A 27860-nucleotide genomic window follows, 5' to 3' on the forward strand; every position below is an offset into this window, starting at 1 on the left:
TTTGCTGCATCAGCCTTTGTCCAAACCTCACCATATACACACCATTGTCTAACAATGTTGGATTGTATCTCCCACACCTCAGAAGATGAAGCTTGCCATTTTAAATGGGGTGCTGTGACACATTGCTAGTTTGTACAGGATGCTATAGTCCAACCTTGGGCATTCACAAAGCATTTCGACTATTATTTTCTGATGTTTTTGAAATCGTAAAGTTTTGTTTTATATATACTCAACGAAGTTTTCAGTTTGTATAAATGATTTCATCATGGTATCAATCACACCAGAAAGTTTATGATGATACATTTTTAGTTTCATTGTATTTTCAATGAGAATGAAACTATAATAATTCAACAACAAAAACACAATTGGTTAAATAAAACCTGAAGAAAAAAAAAAAGAAAGAAAACTTTTTTCACTTTCTAAGTATATTATTCCAAAAGGGTTGAGGTAGTTTTAGAGGCTTTTCAAATATCTTTTTTTTTTCAAATCTTGTCATCTAGAATAAAATTTTTCTAAGAACAAGGTTTCTTACAATGTTTGTAGAAATTGACAGAAAAGAGCCTGATGTGTTCATAAGATTTTTATAACGTTTGTAAGATTTAAAAAATTCAAACTTTATATATAAACGAAAGGATTCCAAACCATAACTCAAGAAACAGACGGAGAATCTTAAGGTCTTCCCAATAGCTCTTGGACCCAAGGACTGACCAATGATTATCTTCCCCATTTTAAATGTCATGTGTGTCAACACTTAGAATATGCTCCTACATCTGGTTACCACATCTCACAAGGAATAAGAAAACTTCAGTTTGGGAGACCAATGTTAAATACTCAGAAATGTGCAAGACAATTGCTAAATATAGTCATTATAATAAGTGATTAAATTATGTAAACAAAATTATAACAATTATATTAAAAATAGAGGTAATAACTACTCAGATCACATAAATTCCTAATTATTTTACTGTATTTGGCATTTCTCTGCACTCCTGAGGTTTCTGTCTGGTGGAAATATTACACAAGAGAGGACTACTGCATATCTCTTCCCAGTGCCATGTCCAATGACACTATGTGGATAGCCAGGAATTGGTCAACATGGAAGGGTTTAGACCAAGTAGATTAGAAAATGCTATAAATTGAGCTCTTCCCCCCAGTGAACTGGTTGTGAACCATTTATCAGCACACCACTGAGCACAAGAGATCTAGAGAAAGCCCCCACTCCATTTCCATAATCAACACCGCCTTTTCTGTGGCAGTGCTCATATGTGCATGTCAGCATTCTTCTAAATTGGGGGGCATTTCAACAAGGTGTCAAAGGATTATTTTAAGTTGAAAGAAAAATAAAATATTTTTAAAGCACTTTTTTGAATATCGTTTTTGTGCCTTGTCTTTCTTCTACTGAAAACATTTTCATACTCTTTTACTTTAATACCTATAATTATTTTGTGAGGTTGTCATCCTTTTTCCTCATGTGGAAACTGAGACAAAGAAGTTTAATAATTTACCAAGGCCCTACGACTAGTAAATTAGATTCACACCCAGGACTTCAGACTTCCAATTTATTTATTTATTTATTTATTTATTTATTTAATTTATTTATTTATATTTTTGGCTGTGTTGGGTCTTTGTTTCTGTGTGAGGGCTTTCTCTAGTTGTGGCAAGCAGGGACCACTCTTCATCGCGGTGCGCGGGCCTCTCACTATCGCGGCCTCTCTTGTTGCGGAGCACAGGCTCCAGACGCGCAGGCTCAGTAGTTGTGGCTCACGGGCCTAGTTGCTCCGCGGCATGTGGGATCTTCCCAGACCAGGGCTCGAACCCGTGTCCCCTGCATTGGCAGGCAGATTCTCAACCACTGCGCCACCAGGAAAGCCCCCCTATTTTTTTTTCAAATAAATTATACCTGCTGTGTTTAGCTTGATATCAAAATATTTTGCCCCAAATTTTAAGATGTAAAGGATATTCATTAATTTTAAGCTGGCAGTTTGCTTATTTTTATTTGATGCTATTTATTGACTTAAAATGTGACAGTATTAGGATACTATGTTTTAGAAAATTTAGAAAAATGTAAAGTTTTGGTTCCACATAAGCAAAAACCATGACCTACCCTCATGTGAACACATTCAAATTAACAGGTTAAAGCCACATGTATAAAGTTTATCCTATTTAAATTTAATGATGGCTTATTATAAATATGGAAATAAGCAACTTTATATATTTTTCTTCTGAATAACTCTCTAATAGTTAACATTCTTATTTAGATGTAGATTTTGGAATTTTTCCCTTCTTGCCAAATGATGTGCATATATTCTAGCTTCTTTATATGCCATCCAAAATCAGACTGCACTATCCTATTCCTTTATTTTGATCTCTTTTGAACCCAGTTTCAGATAATGACATAGAAGGTAAATACAGTCATAACATTACTGCAGCTGGGCAGACTCAGCCTCATTCTGAATGACATAGATCATATTCCAAACTGGCTCTAGGATTCCCATCAAAGCATTTATTATATTCACCATTGCTACATATTTTATGCAGTTCCAAATTCTTTATTTGGATTCATAACAATGTGGAGAAGAACTTGGCCAAATTTTACCCTTAAACTATCTTTGGATAAAGTGCAGTAAGCAAGGTCATTTTGGAACCAACAATTCTAGATTTGGACAAATTTCACTTAAAAAGATCAACATATGGTGGGAATGTAAATTGGTGCAGCTGCAACAGAAAAAACCAGTATGGAGGTTCCTCAAAAATATAAAAATAGAACCACATGATCCAGCAATCCCAATTCTGGGTTCACATCCAAAGGAAATGAAATCCCTATCTTGAATAAATCTGCACTCCCGTGTTCACTGCAGCATTATTCACAAGAACCAAGACATGGAAATGAATGGATAAAGAAAATGTGAGGATGTGATGTGCAGCATGGTGACTGTAGTTAATAACACTGTATTGTATATTTGAAAGTTGCTAAGAGAATAGATCTTTAAAGTTCTCATCACAAAAATAGTGGTAATTTTGTGAGCTGATGGAGGTGTTAACTAACATTATTGTGGGAATCATTTCGCAATACACACCTGCATCAAATCATCACCTCGCACACCTTAAACTTATACAACATTATGTGTCAATTACTTCTCAATAAATCTGGGAAAAAAAAGAAGGATCAACATAATTCAAGTCTGCTTTTTGAAGTAAAAATAAGAGATCTATTCATTATAAATTAATTTACTAGGTTCATTATAGAAAATATGTGAGTGGATTTTGGGAGCCTGTATTTTGATGACATTTTTTACAGGGACATTTAAGTTGACTGATAAGATCTGATTCCAAGCTTGATAAGTGAAGCCATTATTCTTGTTTTCTACCTAAAAGAGTGGCTACAAAATAAAGTTGTCTCAGGGCCAGTTTCTCTCACTATGTTGAATTTAATGACTCAGCAGTCTAATTGTCCTTTCCACGGTAGAAGTCCCTTAAAACTGTTCTACACATCATTACATCATCATCTGATGCTAAGCTTGGGCTTGTTTCTATAAAATCAGGGTACGGCTCATCCATCTGAGTTCTGGGTTTCATGGATAATGACAGTGGCTTGGAATACTCTCTGGAAAGGCACTAGTAGAAGATCTGTCTTTCACAGGTAGCAATGTGACCTCAGGGAAGGGCCTCAAAGTCCCTAAACTTAGTTTTACTTTTGCAAAATGGGAGGTGAGACCACATAAATTACTAGATCAGCTTCTGGCATGGTTCCTTCTATTTGGTGGTCTAGCAAGGGATTTCTAAAGGAAGTGTCTTTTCCATATCCTTGTATAAATTTATTCAAATGTATGAAGAGTGTAATTGTTGAAATGTGGGTGAGGGGATAAAGAATTATATTGAAGCATATTACAATATAAAATATCCATTATGAATCCAATAAAATACAGGATCCCATTCAGATTTAAAGCTATGACTACAAATGTGACCTAATCACGCTTCTCTCCTTGAAGTACCTCTGCAGTGTTGGGGACCTTACATCCTGGTGTGTCCGGGAACTGTCCCAATTTAGACCTGCTGTTGTTGTGTCTAGCTTAGCATTTATACCAGACCAAAAAGAGTCCCAGTTTGGACAATCAAGTATATGGTTACCCTGTATACGGCAGATGAAGAAACTGTCACCGGCTGTCACCTGCTCACAGTTTGGATAAGACTGGAGACAGCAAATGTCTATTTCTCTACTATCACAGCGTATGGAGAACAGGGTAGCCATATCTAAAGGGAAATCAATTCTGTTTCTAATTTAAGTCTATGAAGCTTAATTTACCTTTCAAATAAGTTATGAAAGTAGGGACATTATTGAGAAAGCTACAAAAATTGAGGCTTATTTAAAACAGGCAATTGTTTCCATTTTTATTTTCTCTACTTTTCTTGCAGATATTCTCTGTGTAAATGCTATTTTTCTTCTGGCTTAAATAGACTGGTTTCTTAGGTAACCCTTTGAGGAGTTCAGCCAGTACCCAGAATTGTTTACCTGCTAGTTTGCTGTGAAAGCCACATGCTGGGCTGGTGGCACCTTCAGCCCTGCCACTCTAATTAACAGCTGATGGCCTTTGGAAACAAACAGCTATTTGGAAAACAGCAGGGCCTTGAGTTACGGTAAAGTCCAAACTGTAAAAACACTTGACCTCTGCTTCACTTAAGACTCTCCCAGAGAGGAAGAGATGGCGTGGTTCTGGCAGTCCACCTTGGTCCTCCATCCGCCAGGACTGGGGTCTCCATTACCATGGTGATGAGAGATCACTGTACCTTGGAGTCAGTTCGTTCCCCACCTTCTACTAATCCCTGTTCCTCCTTTTCTGTTTGTTCTCCTTGCTTATCTAAACTTTAAAACTTCTGCCTTTTATATCTCAAAACTTTTAGTATAACCCAAATGGATTTCCTTGCTCATTGAATCTGCTTCTTGCTGTTTATAAAGATGTTCAGTGTGCTGGAACCACTGAACATTGAATCCGTTGAACTGTTTTGAAGTATTTGCAGCACCTTTATATTGAGATATAACAAAAGGACATGAAAATGCCAGGCATAAATTGAGCAAAATAAATATTTGTTATATGAATAAGTCGGTGAACACAACAGTACATTTTTATCCAAAATCACAAATATTGTCTCTTTTATTTTGAAATGGAATATAACAGAAACGTAAAGCACTAATTTTAAATGTGATAAGCCTTAAAATTCATTTTTTAAAATGCCATTAGAAAGATTGATCATCCAGTGATATTTATAAAAAAGGGATAATGTATTGTAGAGAGGTATTTGGCATTCAGATATCAGACCTGGGATCTACTACGGGAACCTGAGTACGTTACCCCAGCCTTTGTTCTTTAATGTAAAATGGGCATAGTAATCCCTGCTTAGAAGGACTGTAAAAATTACTCTTTGTAATATGTGTAAAACTTTCTTACAATGCATGTGCCTAATAAATATTAGCACCTATTTATAATTATTATATGCAAAATGAAATATTGGTAAAAAAAACTGCTTGAGAAAAATTAATTCTAGATTTCCCAGTGAACCGAAAACTAGTGTACACTCCTGCAAGATTTCTCTAGGCCACTCAGAATTTCTCTTTCCTCTTCAATTTAATTTTAAAAAATTACATTTTAAAAGCTCTGGGTGAAACTGTGGCATGATGCAAATTCTGACATGCTGTAAAGAATGAAGATTACTGCAAAGCTACAGTCATCAAGCCATTGTGATACTGCTAAAATAGACAAATAGAGGAATACAACAGAATAGAAAGCCTAGAAATAGACCCAAACAAATATTACAGTCAACTGATCTTTGTTTGACAAAGGAGCAAAGGCAATACAATGGAGAAAAGATTGACTTTTCCACAGAGGGTGCTGAAATAAATGGACATCCACATGCAAAATAATTAAACAGATTTCACATTCTTCACAAAATTTACTTAAAATGGACCATAGACCTCACTGTAAAGTGCAAAACTACACAACTCTTATAAGGTAACAGGAAACAATCTAAATGACCTTGAGTTTGGCAATGACTTTTTAAATACAGCAGCAAAAGAATAATATGTAAAAAATTGAGAAGTTGGACTTCATTAAAATTAAAAAGTTCTGCTCTGTGACATGTCAAGAGCATAAGAAACCAAGCCACATATGGGGAGAAAATATTTGCAAATGGCACATCTGATAAAGAACTATTATCAAAACATATAAAGAACTCTTAAAACTCAACTATAAGAAAACAAAAAACTCAAGTAAAATGGGTGAAAGACCTAGACAGACACCTCACCAAAGAAAATATACAGAGGACAAACAGGCATATGGAAAGATGCTCCACATCATAAGTCATCGGGGGAATGTGAATTAAACAAGATACCACTATACACCTATTAAAATGGTAAAAATCCAAAACACTGACAACACCAAATGCTGGTGAGTATGTGGAGCAATGGGAACTCTCATTCATTGTTGGTGGGAATGCAAAATGGTGCAGCCACTTTGGAAGACAGTTTGGTGGTTTCTTAACAAAACTAAACATACTTTTATCATACGACCCAGCAGTTATGATCCTTGGTGTTTACCCAAAGGAGCTGAAAGCTTATGTCCACACAAAAACCTGCACATGGATGTTTATAGCAGCTTTATTCATAATTGTGAAAACTTAAAAGTAATGAGGATGTTATAAAATGTCAACAGTAGGTACTGACCCACACTATACATAATATTTTACATTGTGGGGCTGTGGCTAAATGGAGTTCTTGCATTAGGAAACAAAATGATAATAAACTTAGAACACAAAACTCAAATTTGCTAGCTTTGGACAAAATACTGGAAAGCACTTTGCACTGCATGTGGGTAAATCATTACAATTGTGTTGAGGGGTTTTCCACTAGCAGGGCAGCCCAGTGGCTGTCTAAGTCAGCGAGGGGACATGTTCCAAATAGGTATTTTGTAATCAAATACCTGTAAGTTAACTACCATTTGCAACATTCAATATTAACTAGACTTGATTTAAGGTTATCCCATGATAACATCACTGCCACTCTCAAAATATTACTTTATTTGGTTTTGTTAAGAGATGATCACTTGGTTTAAAATAGGTATGAGGCAGTTACAGTGATTTAAAAAAAGACTAAAGAGAGTATGTAACTTGAATACTGTCAGAAGGAATCTGAATCTATAACTTATGTGGCTTCAAGATCAAGCGCTTTCCATTGTGGAAACACACTCAGGTTATCTTCAATTCACTGTTCTTTCATTTCTCTGGGATGGTCGTCTTCACTAAGTTTATGAGATAGGATGCCTGGGTTCCAATCTCATTATTAGCAGAGCTGTAACTTACAATTTTCATCAGACCTCAAATCAACTTTGCAATTCATTATGCAACTCGCTGAGAGAGGTATGATGAATAACTGCTACATCTGGTGGCTCCTATTTTAGCTATGTATTATCTGAATATTGTACTAAATTGTTTCTCCTTACTTTAAATGTTTACACCCTTTACATTTCAGTGCCCAGGGGCAAAATCCCGCACAGCCTGCCTCTGAGACTTCACCAACACCACCGTGATTTTACATCCTCACTCACCTCCAGGCACGGGCTCCCACATCCCCAAAGGCAGAGATTCAGATCAAATGCTCTTTATGGAGCCTGTCAGCTCAAATATACCTCATTTGACCTAGAGCTGCCCGACATTTACACTCGAATAAAGATTGCTTAGAATGAACTTTCTTGAGGAAACCATGGGGAGTCTGACTGATGTCCATATGCCTTCTACTGTCGGATACTCTGATCCCTGTGGACCCAAATATGTACTGCAAAAATACTGCAGCTAGATATCAGTATCTTTTCTTTGGAAAAATTTCAATATTCTGATGGTGCTTTGGTTTTTATATCTTAAACTATGTGCTCTCGTTTTCCATGTGATTAACTTGAATATACCTTCTTTATCAATAAAAGTATAATAAATATTAATATTGATATACTCTAAAGAAGGTTAACAATATTAAAATTCTCGACGATCAAATACCCATTTATTGTATATGTAGACTATGTTAGGTAGGTAAATAGATGACATATCAATAGATAGGTAGATGACCTATAGATAGATGATAGATGACACAGAGACACATGACAGTAGATAGCAGACAGACAGATAAATGAATTATATATAGATAATAGATATTGGTAGATATAGTGACCCACTCTGTGCCAGGTACCATGCTATGGTGAGTAAATCAAAAAATCAATACTACTTAACAAATGTTTATTATGTGACAGGCATATTATGTTCTGGGTATACAGCCAAGTACAAGGTAAGGCCTCTTATCAAAGAGCTTATATTCTTGCAGAAAAAGAAAAATGGTTAAGTAAATGTTTTCAAATTACTGACAGAAGATACATAAATGATAAGACCAGGATAATGTGGAACATTATTTTTCTTAAGATTGTGAAGTGAGCTAACTCAGCAAGGGTGTTTAGGGAAGGGACTTTTGAGGACTTGACATTGGAATTATCAGCTGAATGCTGAGAAGGAGGCAGCTTCATGAAGATTCATTCATTCATTTATTCACTCAACATATATACTGAGTAACCAGCAAGTCCCCAGCACAGTTTACGTGAACATAACATTAAAGCCTCCATCCTCATTCTCATTTTTGTGAAAGAAACAATAAATGAAATAATATATGTGTATACATAATAACTATATACATAGTTATTAGATAATGAAAAGAGATAAAGAGAAAAATAAAACAGGAAGGGGATCAGAAAGTGTGTGTGTGTGCACGCATGTGTGTACATGCATGTATGCAGCTGCATGTGTGTGTTGGTATGCATGCACATGTGTGTGCCTGTGTGTGCATGCATGTGTGCAGCTGCATGTGTGTGCTTGTATGCACGCACGTGTGCACATGTGCTTATATGTGTACACATGAGTGCGTATGCATGCATGTCTGTGTATGCATGCAAGCGTGTGTGTGTGTATGTGTGCCTGCATGTGTATGTGGTTGTTGCTGAAGTGTAGGGTAATGATACTGCAGAAGCACAGAGGGACTGGATCACAGAGAGCCTTTAGGACATTGTCAAAAAGTAGACTTACAGGTGCAACAAACCTTTGAAGACTTTAAAACATGGGCGAAAGCCTAACGCAATTAAAATTGTAGTGCTGTAATGCAGAATTTGCAAATTAATGTCCTTTACCAAAAACACTTGATGCCCAATAAGAAATGCTGAGTTAACCAAAAAAAAGGAATCACTCAAATTGTCTCATATGCTAAGCTTCATTTTAACAAAATACACTCCAATTAACCCTCTTAATAAAGTGAATATTAATATAAAAATCAAGAGAAACACAAGTTGGGCTTTGTATTATGGTAATTAGAGTTTACCATAGATACAGAAGCGAACATTAATAGGGTATCTATTCATTTGTTTTCCAGCAGATAAAAGAAAATTATTATTTTGAATGATGATAGTATTGGAGAAAAATGATCATATATTTTACAAGAACAACCAGAGAAGAGATTTTTAGTTTGTCATTTTCATTGCTAAAAGGAGCAAAAAACAGGAATGAAGTTATTCCTTCAACTAAAGCAAGTTTAAATATGTCACTGTGATGTAAATAGCATGTAATGTAAAACTAAAATTGGGTCAGAACATGTCATACATGACTTTTATATGGATTCTAAAAAATTGTGCCTGAAAGTAAGACGGCAGTTTGGTTCATTGGAATGATAGATTACAGACAGCTAAACCTCATTCTTAGCATACCCAATACCTGATAAACTGGATGTAAATGATAGATGAATCAGCAAATACTTCTACAATTCATAATAGGATTCTCTTTTCCGTTCAAAGAAATTACCACTGTATTCTTTACATGATATATTCACCTAATGCAATTGATATTCTTCTAATTCTTTCCTGTCTTTTAAAGAATAACACATGAATTAGCCCTTACAAAAAAGTACGCCTAACTATATGGGATCATTTTTTCCAATGTCAGAAACCTACAAAGTCTTGTGGAATACTTTTCATATGTACATCTGCATAAAAAAGCTGTAAAGATTTTCTTGGGTTTCGGGGGTGGAGAATTTCTTACATAGTCATTAGTGAACTTGGATTTTTACTTAAAGCTATGACATTCCCAGATATATAATGAAAGTATCTTGCTTGGATGTCACATGGTTCATACTACTTTATATGCCTTTCAAACTGACAGTTCAACCTATGAAACAGGTTATTTAAACAAACAAATTGAATTCCCTGCAAAGTATTCGAATAATAATTGCGATATACAGTGCTCACAAAATATGTTGCTTTCCATTTCCAAAGCACTTTACTAATTATCCAATTTGTTAATCTTAGCTTATCTCCCTGACTTTCCATATATTTTCACATATCTTAAAACATAACTTGTTTTTCTTTTCTGGCATAAACTACTACTTAGAAATTCTCTCCATCTGCTTCCTCTTTATGAAAATAATGTAAATTCATTCAACCCAAGGGATATGACCAAATAAGTACTATACCAAATAAATATAATCATTTGCTGTAATTAAATTATCTAATTTAATCCAATTAGTGCATCAATTAATTTGGATAGATTAGTAAAAAAACTGGTGAACACTTCTGAAGTTAAAACATCACTGTTGAAGATGGCGGTGTGGAAAGACACCGAGTTAGCATCTCCCCACAGCTAGGGAACCTGCTGGCTGCTGGTGGGGGACCCTGATGCCCAAGGAGATGGGAGGAACCCCCAAGTGAACTGGTAGGATGTGGGGGGACAGAGGGGAGAGGAGAAGTGGAGGCCAGACAGGATCAGAGCCCCTGAGGCCAGGGAGATCAGGAGATGTAGGCGGGAGGTGCCCTCCAGGAGGAGCAGGAGAGGAGAGGAGGGTGACTGCCCTGACCACTCGGACACAGGGAGCCTGCTGAGCTCCCAAGCTGGTCCCCTGCCTTCCAAAGCCCCCTCCAGGCCACATGGGTCCTTGGGAGCACAGGAGGGAGGCCGGGGAGATCAGGAGAGTCAGAAGGGAGGAGCCAGCTGGGAGGAGCAGGAGAGGAGCAGAGGATGTTTGCCCCGCCCACTTGGGCCCGGGCAGCCTGCTGAGCTCCCAGGCCGCCCTCTCCCCTGGGTCACATTGGTCCTGGGGGCATAGGAAGGAGGCGAGGGGAGTTCAGGAGAGGCAGGCAGGAGGGGCACTCCAGGAGGAACAGGAGAGGAGTGGAGGGCATTTTCCCCACCCACTTGGGCCTGAGGAGCCTGCTGAACTCCCAGGACAGTCCCCTGTCCTCCAAAGCCCCCTCCAGGCTGCGTGGGTCCTGGGGGCATAGGAAGGAGGCAGAGGGGAGAACAGGAGAGGCAAGCAGAAGGGGCCCTCCCAGATGGGAGAAGCAGGAGAGGAGAGGAGGGCATTTGCCCCGCCCACTCGAGCCCAGGAAGCCTGCTGGGCTCCCAGGTGAGGTCCCCTGCCCTCTGAGACCAGGGGTGGGGGGCATGCCTGGGCCTCTTTGTCCCTTGAGCGTAAGGCCCACTGCCCACAGCCCCCAGGGGCCTTTTCCAGCCCTGTGGGTCCTAAGCATAGGCCCCGCCCAACACCCAAACCTCGCCCTGGCTTAGGCCCTGCCCTCCACAGCCAAGGCCTTTTCCCCATTGTTTTTTTCTTTCTTTCTTTCTTTTTTTTCCTCTTGTCCCTCCTCCTCTTTTTTACTACTGTGGTACTGTTGTATTTTCTGGTTGTTGATTCATCTGTATTTTTATATTCTTTCTAACATATCTGTTACTTTCCTAGTCTAATTTTATTTTTTGCTTTGTTATTTTTCTTTTTTTTTTTTTTTTGCCACCCCACATGGCTTGCAGGATCTTGGTTCACGGGCCAAAGCTCCTGCGGTGGGAGGTCCATGTCAGCAACACTGGACTAACAGAGAACCTCAGACCCCAAGAAATATTCATTGGAGTGAGGTCTCACAGAGGTCTTCATCTCAGCACCAAGACCCAGCTCTACTCAACAGCCTACAAACTCCAGTGTTGGAAGCCTCAGGCCAAACAACCAGTAAGACAGGAACACAATCCCACTCATAAAAAAAAAAAGAAAATGAGATGGCAAAAAAAAATGTCACAGACGAAGGAGCAATGTAAAAACCTACAAAAGCAAACAAATGAAGAAGAAACAGGAACTCTAACTGAAAAAGAATTCAGAGTAATGATAGTAAAGATATCCAGAATCTCAGAAATAGAATGGAGGCATGGATTGAGAAAATACAAAGGAATGTTTAAGAAAGATCTAGAAGAACTAAAGAACACACAGAGATGAACAACACAATAACTGAAATGAAAAATACCCAAGAAGGAATCAATAACAGAATAACTGAGGCAGAAGAACAAATAAGTGAGCTAGAAGAAAAAATGGTGGAAAAAAATGCCAAGGAGCAGAATAAAGAAAAATGAATGAAAAGAATTGAAGACAATCTCAGGAAACTCTGGGATAACACTAAACGCACCAACATTCGAATTATAGGGGTCCCAGAAGAAGAGAAAAAGAGAGGGTCTGAGAAAATAATTGAAGAGATTATAGTTGAAAACTTCCCTAACATGGGAAAGGGAATAGTCAGCCAAGTCCAGGAAGCACAGCGAGTCCCATACAGAATAAACCCTAGGAAAAACACACCAAAACACATATCAATCAAGCTAACAAAAATTAAATTCAAAGAAAAAATATTAAAATCAGCAAGGGACAAAGCAAAAAATAACATATAAAGGAATCCCCATAAGGTTATCAGCTGATTTTTCAGCAGAAACTCTGCAGGCCAGAAGGGAGTGGCAGGATACACTTAAAATGATGAAAGAGAAAAACCTACAACGAAGATTATTCTACCCAGCAAGGATCTCATTCAGATTTGATGGAGAAATCAAAAGTTTTTCAGACAAGCAAAAGCTAAGAGAATACAGCACCACCAAACCAGCTTTACAACAAATGCTACAGAAATTTCTCTAGGTGGGAAACACAAGAGAAGGAAAAGACCCACAAAAACAAACACAAAACAATTAAGAAAATGGTTATAGGAAAATACATATCAATAATAACCTTCAATGTAAATGGATTAAATGCCCCAACCAAAAGACACAGCCTGGCTGAATGGACACAAAAACAAGACCCATATATATGCTGTCTACAAGAAACCCACCTCAGACCTAAGGACACATACAGACTGAAGGTGAAGGGATGGAAAAAGATATTCCACGCAAATGGAAATCAAAAGAAAGTTGAAGCAGCAATACTTGTATCAGATAACATATACTTTAAAATAAAGACTATTACAAGAGACAAAGAAGGACACTACATAATGATCAACGGATCAATCGAAGAAGACGACGTAACAATTATAAATGTTTATGCACCCAACATAGGAGCACCTCAGTAGATAAGGCAAATGCTAACAACTATGAAAGGAGAAATAGACAGTAACACAATAACAGTAGGGAACTTTAACACGCCACTTACACCAATGGACACATTATCCAAACAGAAAATAAATAAGGAAATACAAGCTTTAAATGACACAACAGACCAGATAGATTTAATTGATATTTATAGAACACTCCACCCGAAAGTGGCAGAATACACTTTCTTCTCAAGTGCACATGGAACATTCTCCAGGAAAGATCACATCTTGGGTCACAAATCAAGCCTCGGAAAATTCAAGAAAATTGAAATTGTATCAAGCATCTTTTCTGAACACAACACTATGAGACTGTAAATCAATTACAGGAGAAAATCTATAAAAAACACAAATACATGGAGGCTAAACAGTGTGCTACTAAATAACCAAGAGATCACTGAAGAAATTGAAGAATAAAAAATACATAGAAACAAATGACAACGAAAACACAATGACCCAAAACCTATGGGATGCAGCAAAAGCAGTTCTAAGAGGGAACTTTATAGCAATTCAATCTCACCTCAAGAAACAAGAAAATCTCAAATAAACAATCTAACCCTACGATTAAAGCAACTAGAGAAAGAAGAACAAAGAAAACCCGAAGTCAGAAGAAGGAAAGAAATCATAAAAATCAAAGCAGAAATAAATGAAACAGTAATGAAGAAAACAATAGCAAAGATCAATAAAACTAAAAGCTGGTTCTTTGAGAAGATAAACCAAATTGATAAACCCTTAGCCAGACTCATCAAGAAAAAAAGAGAGAGGACACAAATCAATAAAATTAGAAATGAAAAAGGAGAAATCACAATTGACACCACAGAAATACAAAGGATTATAAGAGACTACTACAAACACCTATATGCCAATAAGATGGACAACCACAAAGAAACGGACAAATTCTTGGAAAGGTACAATTTTCCAAGACTGACCAGGAAGAATTAGAAAATATAAACAGACCTATCACAAGTAATGAAATTGAAACTGTGATTAAAAATCTTCCAACAGACAATAGTCCAGGACCAGATGGTTTCACAGGCGAATTCTATCAAACATTTAGAAAAGAGCTAACACAGATGCTTCTCAAAGTCTTCCAAAAAATTGCAGGGGGAGAAACACTCCCAAATTCATTCTATGAAGCCACCATCACCCTGATACCAAAATGAGAAAAAGATACCACAAAAAAAGAAAATTACAGACCAATATCCCTGATGAACATAGATGCAAAAATCCTGAACAAAAAACTAGCGAACAGAATCCGACAACTCATTAAAAGGATTATACACCATGATGAAATGGGATTTATCACAGGGATGCAAGGATTCTTCAATATACGCAAATAAATGTGATACACCACATTAACAAATTAAGGAATAAAAACCATATGATCATCTCAATAGATGCAGAAAAAGCTTTTGACAAAATTCAACACCCATTTATGATAAAAATTCTCTAGAAAATGGGCACAGAGAGAAGTTACCTCAACATAATAAAGGCCATATATGAGAAACCTACAGCAAGCATCATGCTCAATGGTGAAAAACTGAAAGCATTTCCACTAAGATCAGGAACAAGACAAGGATGTCCACTCTCGCCACTCTTATTCAACATAGTTTTGAAAGTCCTAGCCACGGCAATCAGAGAAGAAAAAGAAATAAAAGGACTCCAAATTGGAAAAGAAGAAGTAAAACTGTCACTGTTTGCAGATGACATGATACTATACATAGAAAATCCTAAAGATGCTACCAGAAAACTACTAGTACTAATCAATGAATTTGGTAAGGTTGCAGGATACAAAATTAATGCACAGAAATCCCTGGCATACCTATACACCAACAATGAAAAATCAGAAAGAGAAACTAAGGAAACACTCCCATTTACCACTGCAACAAAAAGAATAAAATACCTAGGAATAAACCTGCCTAAGGAGGCTTAAGACTTGTACTCAGAAAACTGTAAAACACTGATGAAAGGAATCATAGATGACGTAAACAGATGGAGAAATATACCATGTTCCTGGATTGGAAGAATCAATATTGTGAAAATGACCATACTACCCAAAGCAATCTACACATTCAGTGCAATCCCTAACAAACTACCAATGGCATTCTTCACAGAATTAGAACAAAAAAATTCACAATTTGTATGGAAACACGCAAGACCACGAATAGCCAAAGCAATCTTGAGAAAGAAAAATGGAGCTGGAGGAATCAGGCTCCCTGACTTCAGACTATTCTACAAAGCTACAGTAATCAAGACAGTATGGTACTGGTGAAAAAACAGAAATATAGATCAATGGTAAAGGATAGAATGCCCAGAGATAAACCCACACACATATGGTCACCTAATTAACGACAAGGGAGGCAAGAACATACAATGGAGAAAGGACAGCCTCTTCAACAAGTGGTGCTGGGAAAACTGGACAGGTACATGTAAAACAATGAAATTAGAACACTCCCTAATACCATACACAAAAATAAACTCAAAATGGATTTAAGACCTAAATGTAAGGCCAGACACTGTAAAACTCTTAGAGGAAAACATAGGCAGAACACTCTATGACATAAATCACAGCAAGATCCTTTTTGACCCACCTCCTAGAGAAGTGGATATAAAAACAAAAATAAACAAATGGGACCTAATGAAACTTAAAAGCTTTTGCACAGCAAAGGAAACCATAAACAAGACAAAAAGACAACCCTCAGAATGGGAGAAAATATTTGCAAACGAAGCAACTGATAAAGGATTAATCTCCAAAATATAAAAGCAGCTCAAGCAGCTCAATATCAAAAAAACAAACAACCCAATTAAAAAAATGGGTAGAAGACCTAAATAGACATTTCTCCAAGGAGGACATACAGACGGCCAAGAGGCACATGAAAAGATGCTCAACATCACTTATCATTAGAGGAATGCAAATCAAAACTACAATGAGGTATCACCTCACACCAGTCAGAATGGCCATCATCAAAAAATCTACAAACAAATAAATGCTGGAGAGGGTGCGGAGAAAAGGGAACCACCTTGCACTGTTAGAGGGAATGTAAATTGATACAACCACTATGGAGAACAGTATGGAGGTTCCTTAAAAAACTAAAAATAGAACTATCATATGCCCCAACAATCCCACTACTGGGCATATACCCTGAGAAAACCATAATTCAAAAAGAGACATGTGAGAGTCTGCCTGCCAATGCAGGGGACACGGGTTCAAGGCCGGTCTGGGAAGATCCCACATGCCGCGTAGTAACTAGGCCCGTGAACCACAACTACTGAGCCTGCGCGTCTGGAGCCTGTGCTCCGCAACAAGAGAGGCTGCGATACTGAGAGGCCCGCGCACCGCGATGAAGAGTGGCCCCCACTTGCTGCAACTAGAGAAAGCCCTCACACAGAAATGAAGACCCAACACAGCCATAAATAATAAAATAAATAAATAAATAAATAAATAGCATTCCCTTTAAAAAAAAAAAAAGAGAGAGAGACATGTACCACAATGTTAACTGCAGCACTATTTACAATAGCCAGGACATACAAGTAACCGAAATGTCCATCAACAGATGAATGGATAAAGAAGATGTGGCACATATATACAATGGAATATTACGCAGCCATAAAAAGAAATGAAATTGAGTTATTTGTAGTGAGGTGGATGGACCTAGAGTCTGTCATACAGAGTGAAATAGTCAGAAAGAGAAAAACAAATACCATATTCTAAAGCATATATATGGAATCTAAAAAAAAAAAAAAAAATGGTACTGATGAACCTAGTTGCAGGGCAGGAATAAAGATGTAGGCATTGAGAATGGACTTGAGGACATGGTGTGGGAGGGTGAAGCTGGGGTGAAGCGAGAGTAGCATGGACATATATACACTACCAAATGTAAAATAGTTAGCTAGTGGGAAGCAGGAGCATAGCACAGGGAGATCAGCTCGGTGCTTTGCAATGACCTAGAGGGGTGGGAGGGAGACTCAAGAGGGACCGGATATGGGGACATATGTATGCATATGGCTGATTCGCTTTGTTGTACAACAGAAACTAACACAGTATTGTGAAGCAATTACACTCCCATAAAGATCTATTTTAAAAAATCACTGTTATGTATCTTTGATGATTTATACTAAGGCTATTCCATTTTGCATTCAAGACAGCAGAGTAAGTAAGGGAAACAAAACTGTCCATTTTAAACCTAAAAATTTATGGCTAAACCAGAAATAAAAGGTTAAGAATTTTGAAAAAAATAAATAAGAATTTGTAAAATATGTTTCTTTTGTTCATTATCATTTGAATTAAGCTTTATTTCCACAATTTAAATTCCCTTATATCACGATTTGTACAGCTCATTTGAATCCCCATGAAAATGTCTAATCAATCGTGAGATTATGAATGAGAACATTTTATCAGTTTCTTTGCCTTCTATATACAGGCCACATAAACTGCCAAGATTTAGGATTTAGGATTGTAAACCTAAACAGCCTGCAGGCTGTAAGCAGGTCATGGGGTTCTGGTCAATGGGGCTCACTCCACTTCTATTTAAGGCAGCCACCAGTCAGCTGTTCCTGTAGATATCATGCATGACAGCAGGCCTGGTATTGCCAAGCCTTCCTGCTTTTAAAAGAAACTAGAATCTATGTTCTCTACATGGAAGTCTATCAGCCAAAAAGGAGACTCGTTCTGCAAAAGACCCTTTGAAAAGGATGAAAAGATAAGCTACAGACAGAAAATATTTGCAAACCATATGTCCAACAAAAGATTAGTATCTAGTATCTAGACTATATAACAAATGTCCAAAACTTGACAGGAAAAAAAAAAAACAAATAGAAAATGGGCAAAATATGTAAACTAACAGTTCACTGGAGAAGATATACAAATAGCAAATGAGCACATAAAACGATGTTTAACATCATTAGCCATTAAGGAAATGCAACTTAAGACCATAATGAGATATCCACCAGCTATTTATTAGAATGGCTCTTTTTTTTTTTTAAATCTTAACACCAAATGCTGGAAAGGATGCTGAGAAATTGCATCACATGTATATTGTTTGTGGGAACATAAGGTGGTACAGCCACTCTGTAAATCTGTTCGGCAGTTTCTTATAAAACTAGACATACAATTATCATATGATCCACCAATTACTCTCCCAGGCCTTAATCCAAGAGAAATGAAAACCCATGTTCATGGAAAACCGTTCACAGCACAAAGTTGATAGCAGTTTTGTTCTTAAGAGCCACAGACTGGAAACAAAACCAGTATCTTTCAACAGACCAATGGTTGAACAGTGATACATCCCTGCCATGGAAAACTCCATGGCAATGAAAAGGAACCAACTACTGATACACACAACCACTTGGATGGTTCACAAAGGAGTTGTGCTAAGGGAAAAAGCCAATCACAAAAGGTTACACAGTGTAAGATTCCATGTATATGATATTCTTGAAATAACAAACTGATAGAGTGGAGAACAGCTGAGTGCTTGCCAGGTGGAGGTGGTGTGACTACCAGGAGGGCAGCACAGGGAGACTTGTGGTGATGGGGCTGCTCTGTGTCTTGATTGTGGTGGTGGTTTTAAGAATCCACACAGGTGATACAATTGTGTAGAACTACACACATGCACACACACGAGAGTGTGTAAAATTGGTGAAATACTAAAATACTAATAAACTCTGTGGATTGTCCCAAAGTCACTTTTCTGGTTTTGAGATTATGCTATAGTTAGAGAAATCGGGTGAATGTACAAGACCTCCTTGTAGATTTTACAATTTCCTGAAAATCTATGATCATTTCAAAATAAAGGGGTATTTTTTGTTCTTGTTAAAAAGAGACATTGCCAACTAAGTAAAAACCTTTGAAAGACAATGTAGAGGATACATGACAGGTGTGCCAGTCTTTAGAGGGTCACCTGTGATGCAGGTAGGTGTGAGTTCACCACCCTCTCACCTGAATCGGAATGCTTCAAACAGCATCTTGTCGATGAGACTTCCCTGAATAACTGGAGGAAGATGGGCATTTCCCCTCCTCCCTCAATCTAAACAAACAGGCAGCACCCATGCTTCTTACATTTTCCCTGTTACTGAACACACTAACTACTTCCCTTAAAATCAACATAAATTATCAGCATTATCACTCTTTGATCAACATCAGTTCATTTATCTCTGAATTTCTCCTTCAGTGAGGCAGCTTTATCCATCTGGGCAAACTGATTTCTCCCTGAAAGCTGAAAGTCAAGTTCAATTTTACAATTCTGTGATTCTATAAGCACTCCAATGAAAGGACTTAATCTGAAAATATTTTCAGTGTTCTCCTTACACCTTTAAAAATGCGTTTTAAATAAAACGATGAGGCTTATGAGATGTGTATCTTTTCTGAATTCCCCTTGATGTTCTGAGTACTCCTTGATTTTTAACTCCCGACTCTCCTATATCTATCTTTATATCAGGACTAATTAATTTAACTGGCCGACTTAGCTTCCTTGTGTATAGAATGGAGGGCTTTAATTTAATTCATAAAGGAGCTACCACGATTAATTAGCTTAATCCTTAGAGCTTCTGATTGAAGTTACTGACTAGCAAACATTTGACCATATAAGATAATTAAATTACAATGAAATAGCAAGTCCCTCTTCTAACTACTACTGGAATTATGTACCTGTACCAACACACAAACACCAATAGTCCCACAATTCTCTAGTTTCAGAGTTTTCACCCAATTATATGGGAAGATTAAGTTATTTTATAAAATTTGATACTAATGTATGTGATATGTTGGGCTTCTAAAAAATAAGTGATGGAAATGCTGATGTACACTGTTCTTTCAAGTCTACCATAATCTGTAGGTTGTTTTCTGTTCACTGTTTGTAATAAAAGAATGCATTCTCCAGTCATTTTGCAAAGTGAGTTTGTCCCTTTAGTTAATCGATTATGCTCTATAACTGTATGCTGAACCCATTTAAAAAGGATTTTACTTCCTACTAGGGTTACAATTGAACCATCTATAATCCAATCAAGCTATATCTTGTTTCACATATTTTAATAATCCTTTTTTTCTAGTTACTTAAGAAATTATATATGTAAATGGCGTGATAAATCATTGATGCACCACCTAGCCTTGCTTCTAGTTACCAGTGATGCCATTCTTCCCAATGTATCTAGACAACAGTTCCCTTCCCAGCAAGATTTTCCATAGCATTTTAAAAGATATTTTAGCTCCTGCAGTGACAAAGGCCTATTTAGAAACTGCAAGCATAATTTACTTACCTGATTTATGAAGCAATTTGTACAATCTACTATATTCATGCTAGATGGGAATGGATCTTTGTTAAGAAAACAAGGATCTTTAACAATTGCAAAATTTCATATTGCTACATTTTATGATGGAACAAAGCAGATTGGGGCAATTATCCCTTGTGTTTTATTAAACCTTGATACAACTGTTAGAGGTTAATGGGGCGATATTTTTTCCACTGTCAAAGTCTGCTCTAAAGCAAGATCTAGAGCACTTAATGCCAGAAATTCAGCACAGAGAATAGCAGACACGCCTTTTCCTGCAGCAGTTTTACAAATCACTCTAGTCTACTACCATTCAAATAAATCACCCATTAATAATAGAGCAATAAAGTCCTCTAAAAACAAAACTTGATGATGGGTGGCATTTCCAGCAATTTAATAACAACCTTAGTGACTATAACAACATTAACATGAAACAAAATGTGTGTGTTGTTTTTTTTTTTTGTAACTGGGTAAAGCAAATCCTGTTAATTTTTGAAGATTATTCAAGTGGGGATTCATGAAACCACAGTATATCCAGTTACCTAGGAAAGTATGGTGTGATGAAAATGCCAGTTGGAAATTATTTCTGGAATAAAGTTTCAGAGGTGGAAACCACACAAAGCATCATCGACGGCTGATGAGATTAAGGGAAGGGACGTGGCATGACTTCTATTCCCTGGATAGCTTGTCTTAGAAGCCTTATTAATGGAGTCACTCAGGTTTCTTAATAGCCTCCCTCCATTCTCCTTCCCTCATCCCATCTCCCGCATGTCCACAGCCCTCTTCAAGCACCAAATCTGGAGTAGCACTTGGAGAACTGCAGGGCTGGCTTTCATTGCAGTTCTTCAAATGCCCTTTCTAAAAGCCAGCATGCCCTAGTCATCAATTCAGTAACAAATGGACTCATCCAGCAGTGGAAGAGAGGAAAATTAGTGTATTGTAGAATATTTTCTGACCTACTAGAGCACAGAATCTAGATTGACAATGAGATTTTATTGCCAAATGCCGTCACCTTGTGACAGAAATTTGAAAAAGATTAATTTCTCATGGTTTTAACGTTTCTTTCCATGCAGTGGGCATAATGATTCTAAGACTATAGTACTTTATTGTAATCGACCAGCTATTTAATTATTTGTGCCTTGTTCATATACTACATATAATTTTGATAATAAGCATGATTTTCTCTTAACCATTGCCAAGCACATGTCTATAAATTAGAGGTTCAAGGAATTCAGTCATTGACGAGGTGTAATATAGAAAGCATGGTGTCTTGGCTTGCAAAGGACCTAATTTAATATTGCTTTACATCTTCCCTGTGGATTCTGACTTTTTATGGGTTGATCTACTACTATTTCGAAAGCTAATAAATTTCTATTTTTACTCAATGCTCAATAAGGGTTGCTATGTTTATTACAGCACTCATCTGATAAATATTTACATAACTTGAAATACCAGTAGACTGTAATTTCCTCTAGGGAAGGAACATATTTTGAACATCTCCATGACAGCTATTTGTCTTTCCTCAGTGTGTGACTGGTGAATGCATGATTAAGACGTGAAATACAAAGACCTAACTGAAGAAGAGTATGACATCACTTTGTCACACTTCTTCAGGCCACCACATAACTAGGAAACTCAGTCGTTCAATGGACAAATGTTTATTGAGCAACTGCTGTGTGCCTGAGACTCTGCTGAGTCCTTGGTAGATATCACTGAAGAGGGCAGACAAAAATATCTACCTTCAAAGAGACTGTATTCTAGTGGGGGGAGTGGAAGAGACAGGAAGTAAATAAGAATATATATATATATATATATATATATATATACACACACACACACACACACACACACACACACTTAATATAGGATTATTTACACATTATATGACATATAATATGTATTATGTTATACATTATATTGTATACATCATACATCACATAATATAGAATGCACACCTTATGTACACTATATTACACATAATGTTCCCCATACACACCCCCACACATTCATATAAATGCACACACTAATATGCACACACACATACAAAAATAAGCATGATATACAAGATACACTATGATAAAGTGATACAGAGAAAAGCAGAACAGGTAACAAGAGGGGGTAAAGTGATGTATGGGCAAGGTGTGTGAAAGTTAGCTAGGGTGACCAGTGAGAGCCTACGGAGAAGGTAATTTTTGAGAAATGATCTGAAGGGAGGGAGGGATGAGTGGGGAGACCATTTCAGACAGGAAACAGAGGAGAAAAGACTGGGGTGGGAGTGTGTCTGAGATCCTTAAGAAACAGCCCCAAAGCCAGTGGACAAGGGCCAGAGGGAGAGGGGATGGGGTGGGGAGGTAAGGAGGTCCTGTAGGTCTCTGTAAGGAATGTGGGTTCATTTTGGCTGTGATGCGATGGCGCTGAAGTGTTTTGAGTGGAAGAATGATGTGATTCCACGGATATTCCCTCCTGATCCCTCTGGATGAGGTATGGAGATCTCGACTGCAGGGAAACAGGCAGAGACAGGGAGACGGGGTGAGGTTGATGTAGTAATACACCTAAGGACATTGGTGGTTTGGAGGTAAAGAGAAGTGGTCGGCTTTTGACACATGCTGGGAGGCAGCAGGCTGGCTGGTGTCTGGGGGCAGGGGTGGTGCCAGGCTCTAGGTCCCTAACAGGAAAAGCAATGGCCTTTTTCTGAGACGGGAAAGAGATGCCTATCACACGTGGGCATGAAAATCTTGGGTGGGCAGGTGGATATAACAGTCTGGAAATCTAGAGAGAAGTCTTGGGTCATTAATCAGACATGCCTCTTTCCGCTCTGGGAGTGGATCACACTGAAACTACTTTCCAAATGATGAAAATTATTGGGATGGCTTGCCTTTTCTTTATCTCTCATTTTGCCCCTATTAATAAAGATTAAGGGTTTCTTTTTTCCTTTTCCTTAACTTCCACTAATCCCTGTTTATGGAGAAAGGATTGAAAGGAGAGACTTCTCCTGGGCTGAGCCCATTTTTGGCTGACAGGAAGGGAAGAAGTTATGCGAGACATAAGATTAACTTTTTTTTCCCCCTCTTAGCACACTGGAATATAAGTAAAAAGAGAATATTACATACTAGTATATTCCATTTGCTCTTAAGTTATCTCAAACATAAGAAAACGACGACTATGAACGCAGCAATTTTAGTGACAAGTGGATAATACAGTATGACCCAGCAAAGATGTGAAAGTCACTTATTATGGTATATCTTAGAAAGTGGATTAATGAGTCACACCATGTTAAAAAGATAAATCAAACATTATATCATTAGGATTGCATCTTTAACTCTTTAAAGTCGTTAAGGCATCATTTTGCACTGTTGTCCAAAAAGTGGAACTATAAAAGTTTTAAAATGTGCCCTTCCAAATAATTATGTCCAAGACAAAAGAAAAACCAGAGAAAAATGGAACTATTGTTATTATAAAAGACAATATTTGATCGATTGCTTGTCATTAACAGGGCTATTTGACAACTTTGAATAAATATCATTCTGTTTTGCTTCACGTATTTTTTAAAGGTAGGAAAAAATTGCTCATGGAAAAAAAGGCAATGAAATAAATGGTTTATAGTCAAAAGTAGAAGAATCTTAGGGTCATTTATTTCATAATGGTCTGTTGTTGTTTTTTCCCAAGGGTTTATAAGACAATGCATTATACTTTTCCATTTTTCCACAATGTTTAACTTGGCTTTACATTAAATAATGACTCTGAACCCAATGTCCTATCCTGCTTGGGTATAAACTGTTGTAACTGCAAATGCTCAATACACCACTGTGCCATCAATTTATCTGAGTGAGTTACAACAAATCACTATTGAATTTGTAAAGCCATTGGTCTTTAATTTTACATGGGGAGAACAATCTCTAGCCGGAAAATAACAACCAAGGTTTTTGCTTGCCCTTCTCCCTACAGATTTTTACATTTTGGAGTTAGAAGGGCAGTAATGGATTACCTACCTTCCTGACTCTCACACTTAGGTTGCTAACATTGTATTCTGTGGAGGAGAATGTCAAGGAGAAGAGGAAGAAAGTCATCCACAGTTACCACCATTTAAAAAGGATGGCAATTTAACAATCCTATGTTATCGAGAGGTTCCAATCCCAGAATAACGAGAAGCCTTCCATCACTCAGTGATGCAAGGAAGATGGGGAGGTGTCGACTGAATTTATTCCAGGTGCCCTTCCTGCTGCATGTTGCCCAATTATGCTTCAATCCATTAAAGCTTTAAATAATGAGAAATTTAGAGCATTATGCAGAATTAATACCTTAATTATCTTTGGGTTTTCCTGAAAACATCATCAATCAGTAATGAATGAGACTGATGAAAAAACCCAACTCGTAAGTCATTTCATTCTAAGAATTAATGTCGGAAATCACCCTCACTGTATAGATGAGTTGAAATATCTCCACAGCCTTTCACATCACTCCACTCTATGTGGTTAAGTTGATGCATGTTAAGGACTAAAGTGAATTGCTAAGGGTTAACTGGTAACATGAAATCAGGGCAGGATGGAGGAACTGATTGACTTAGTGATTCCAGGGCAAAATTCACAAAGGATTCATCAGATCCCACTGAGAGGAGTAAAAGAGAAAATCTGTAGGGCTTTTGCTCCACAATATGGATATTTTTCCTTCATTTATTTAATCAGTAAATACTTGCTAAGTGCTGGCTAGCCTGGGCTATCAGAGGATGAGGAGGTGTGTAATTCAGTGTGGGTGTCAGACAAGAAGCACTTCCCAGAGAACTCAGCTTTCAAGCGGCTCATTGTGGACCAAACGTATAAACCAAAGCAGATCTAGGGAGAAAATGGGGAGACATGCTGAGAATAGGCTGGAATCCGGGACCGTGTGATACAGGCACCACCTATCCTTCAAATAGAACAATGAAGAGCTTGTTTTTTAATCTATGTACCAGCTACTGTATATTGGTATAAACTTTTTTAATGTACTAGTCACAAAATCCTTTCTTTCCCCTTATAACACACGATACATATTCCCTCAATTCAGCACTGGAATGACCTAACTGCTGTGATCCTAGCAGTCTTCCATCACTAAACTAGGAGTTCCTTCTGGTGGTCTGTGAAATCCTTCCCTCCCCCTGTCCAGGGCCTCCAGCTCTTTTCCCAGCACTTCCTAGATTCCCTCCTGATGCTCAGGGGACTGTCAGGAGGAGTTAACCAAGCTTCGTCTGAAATTGCAGGAAGGCATGGCTCCTTGCCTGGTCTAGTGCTTTGTTTTTAACCATCTGGATCTTTGGGTAGAGTTTGCCCTCAGTGGTTCACCAGAATCTTGACCGCTTTCCATCATCTTAAACAGGGTCCCAACAGGAAATAACTGCCACCCTCGAGGAGAGTAATGTACACCAGTATTCCTTACAAAGGGGCTGCTTGTATCTGAATACACCTAGAGATGCCACCAGGGGTAGTGTAGACACTTGGAACAAGGTAACAGTCAAGCTCTTATCACCCCCTGGGCTGGAAGCAACAGGGGAGAAAATGAGCCCTGAAAGCCAGAGGGAAAGACCACTGTAGGGTCAACCCCTTTGAAAGGAGCTGTGACCTTTGGCCTCTGCACCTTCGAGCACAGCCAGCTTGAGGGGATTTTGCAAGAGTGATAAATACCCGGACCTCACAATCATGCTTCCCTCCAATCGTCTGCTGGGGCTTCTTACTGGCAGAACACAACTCACAACCACAAGAGGACAGCTATTTTTTTTTTTAGTTTCCACATATAAGTGATATCATATGATATTTGTCTTTCTCTGTCTGGCTTACTTCACGTAGTATGATAATCTCCAGGCCCATCCATGCTGCTGCAAATGGCATTATTTCATTCTTTTTAACAGCTGAGTAATATTCCATTGTATATATATGTACCACATCTTCTTTATTCATTCACCTGTCAATGGACATTTAGGTTGCCTCCATGTCTTGGCTATTGTAAACAGAGACGGGGAGGGATAGATTGAGAGTTTGGGATTGACACATACACACTACTATATTTAAAATAAACAACCAGGACCTACTGTATATCACAGGGAACTCTGCTCAATACTCTGTAATAACCTAAATGGGAAAAGAATTTGAAAAAGAATAGATACATGTATATATATAACTTAGTCACTTTGTTGCACACCCGAAACTAACACAACATTGCTAGTCAACTATACGCCAATATAAAATAAAAATTTTTTTAAAAAAGAGGACAGTTGTTACCGTCATCCATTCCTGTCAGGTTGTAATTAAATAAGCTCCTCACTGGTGCTTGGTAGCAGACACAGTCTTAGATTAGGGGGTAAAGGGATAATTACACAGCCTTTGCTGTCAAATTTCTTACTCTGTGAGGCATCTCAAGAAGAAGACTCATAAATTAAAAACGTCTATATACAATGAAAACTACCAAAATAGAGATCCACACAAGTGAGGTGGGATGATAGCTAACAGAGGCTGTCAGACCCTACACTAGGCATTTTTTGAGTATTTTGTTATATCCTTTTCCAAACCCTCAGGTGGAGGAACTGAGGCTCAGGGCAGTTACGCATCCTGTGCCAGAGAGGCCTGTATGCTTGAATTTAACCTTGAGAACAGCAGAGGCTGTGGTCTCCAAGAGAAACCCAGCTCTCAGGGTAAACCAGAAATACAGAAACTACAGTTTATTGAATGGCGTGAAAAATAACGAGGCCAATACCAAAGGCACCACATTTAATATAAATACTGAATGTAAATAAATTAGCTAATCTGTGTATAAATGATTTAATAATAGTGTCAGTAACTGACACATCCGCAGCAAGTGTCACCACATGTATAAAATATATGCATCACCTGCATTTTCCCTCTCACACCCCATCAAAACGGTAAGGGGTTCACCACTTCCTAGGTGAAGGCTGTGTCCTGGGTGAGGCTTCAGGGGCCTGTGTTCTGGGCTCACCTCCTATGAGGAACCAAACTATTTCCTAAGATCTTAGAAAACAAGTCAATGCTCTGGATCTTACCTCCTCCTCCAGCAAGTAAGATCCCGGCTGTTTAGATCCTTGGTTGACCTACTGTGAATACAGTCTTTATGTCTCCTGTTTGTGTATGGAAAGTTCGTAATGGGTATGGCTGGTGGAATGCC

General features: G+C 37.9%; 1 protein-coding gene and 1 long non-coding RNA gene across 2 annotated transcripts in view; one reads left to right on the forward strand and one right to left on the reverse strand.

Moving 5' to 3' along the window:
• CSMD1 (CUB and Sushi multiple domains 1) overlaps nucleotides 1-27860 on the reverse strand; it is a gene marked incomplete at its 5' end in the record, with an annotated part of 1822885 nt that overhangs the window by 574645 nt on the left and 1220380 nt on the right. The window lies entirely within an intron of this gene.
• On the forward strand, nucleotides 10840-16895 carry LOC309651416. Its single transcript, XR_014258111.1, has 2 exons — nucleotides 10840-10958; nucleotides 11476-16895. It is a non-coding gene; the product is annotated as an uncharacterized lncRNA (long non-coding RNA).

The sequence above is a fragment of the Balaenoptera physalus genome (genome assembly GCF_965194825.1).
Source record: "Balaenoptera physalus genome assembly, chromosome: 21".
Classification (NCBI taxonomy): Eukaryota; Metazoa; Chordata; class Mammalia; order Artiodactyla; family Balaenopteridae; genus Balaenoptera; species Balaenoptera physalus.